Consider the following 1,873-nt stretch of genomic DNA (forward strand, 5'->3'; position numbering starts at 1 on the left):
TGCGGGGCAGCGACACCTACTGGGAACCTTGGGAACTGCGTCTCCTGACACTGCACTGCCCTCCTCTGGTTTGGGAACTAGAGAGGGGCCGATTTCCATACCTCCGGTGCACGTGCCATCTGCCGCAGGCGGAGTTGTTGGCCGCTAGCGACCTGTGCCAGGCTGGCAGGATAAGTGGCTTAGCCATGAGTCCCGCCTGAAGAAGGATGGGAGGGGCGCATCCCGTGGCCGGGCCACCCCGCAATTATGACTATTCCTTTGGGTGACTTGGGCAATATCATGCTGGGTGGCTTCCGTTTCTGTTTGTAAACATGAGTGCCAACTTCTCATCTCTCCCTTTAAGAGTCTAAATAACTAATTTGTACTTAAATCTCATAAAGCACAAAAGGATAAAAAAAACTAAAAGGTGATTAGGCATATTCCCCAGTTCCCAAAGGACTTAAAAGGTCCCTCACACTCAATTAAATGCCAGTCCCACTAGGTTCTCGTCATCTGCTTTACTGTTAATGATTTTCTTTATTAACTTCACAATTGTGGTTACATAGCAAAGGCAAGTAATATTTAAGCAAAGGAAGTACATGAGCAACTATTTTGGGCATTATTAAAGTATAAAAAGCTCAAGAACTGAGCAATGCTTAAAAATTCAACGCAGCACGAAGTCCCTCCTATACTGTGATACCTTCTTTCTTTTATCTTGGAGACCCAGCTCATTCATTCATTTTTATTTAATTATTTTTATATTTACATTTTTTACCAAGGTGTAACCTACCTACAGTTTAAAAATGTGCAGATCACAAGTATAAGAGTAGAAATGCATATGTTCAGCGCTAGTAAATTTTGCCAAATAATTTTCCAAAATGGTTGTATCAATTTATACTCCTCCTAACAATGTTTTGAAATTTCCAGTTTTTACATATTCATCAACCTTTGATGTTATCAATCCTTTTCATTTTGGTCTTTCTGATAGGAGTCTCAAGAAATATTTATTTTAAAAAACTCAAAAAAAGAAAAACACACACATAAAAACAAAAAGAAACCCCAAAATAAAATACAAAAAAAATATTTTTGAGTACTAATTATTTGCCAGGCCCTGACTTGGGAGAGGAGGATGACTAACAGATACATAGGTGATATATGAGAATTGGTAGAGGTATGTACAAGGCATTATGGGAGTTTGGAAACATCACTAACAGAGCCTGGGAGTTTGGGGAGGAGGAACAGGAGTACTCAATAAGGATTTGTTATAAAACTGGCCTTAAAGGGCAAAGGGAACAGCAAGAAAAGAGAAAGAGAGAAGGAAAAGAGAAGCAAAGGAAGAAGAGGGAAAAGGAAAAAAAAGGAAATCTTATACACATTTGTTCAAATATTTACAAGTTCAGTAATTCAGTCTTTCATTCCTGACTCCTCTAAGCAGAATTCTTCATGGCACCCCTCTTTATGTCACCAGCAAATCTGGTATATATTTCAGTTATCACACTATTCACATTGCATGGGCCTCATTTATTTACATATATGTGTCTCCTATTAGCCTGAGAGAAACTTAAGGACATTTCTCATTTATTTTTATATTTTCAGAGCATGAATGTCCATTAAATGAAATAATCCAAATGAACTGGTATACTAACTTGATTGAATACCTAGACTGTCTCAGGCACAGATCTTTTAGACTGTGCACTTTGTAAGAGCAAATATCACATGCTATTTTCATGATTATATCCCCAATGACTAGCACAGTGCATAGCACAGAGTAGACACTCAATACATGAATGTATTATATATGAATTATGTATATAAATATATTGGGAATTAGAACTATGCATAAAAGAGAAGATTCAGTACGTGTGATTAATCTAGTGAGGAAAACAAACATGCA

The sequence above is a fragment of the Myotis davidii genome, unplaced genomic scaffold (genome assembly GCF_000327345.1).
Source record: "Myotis davidii unplaced genomic scaffold, ASM32734v1 scaffold68, whole genome shotgun sequence".
Lineage (NCBI taxonomy): Eukaryota > Metazoa > Chordata > Mammalia > Chiroptera > Vespertilionidae > Myotis > Myotis davidii.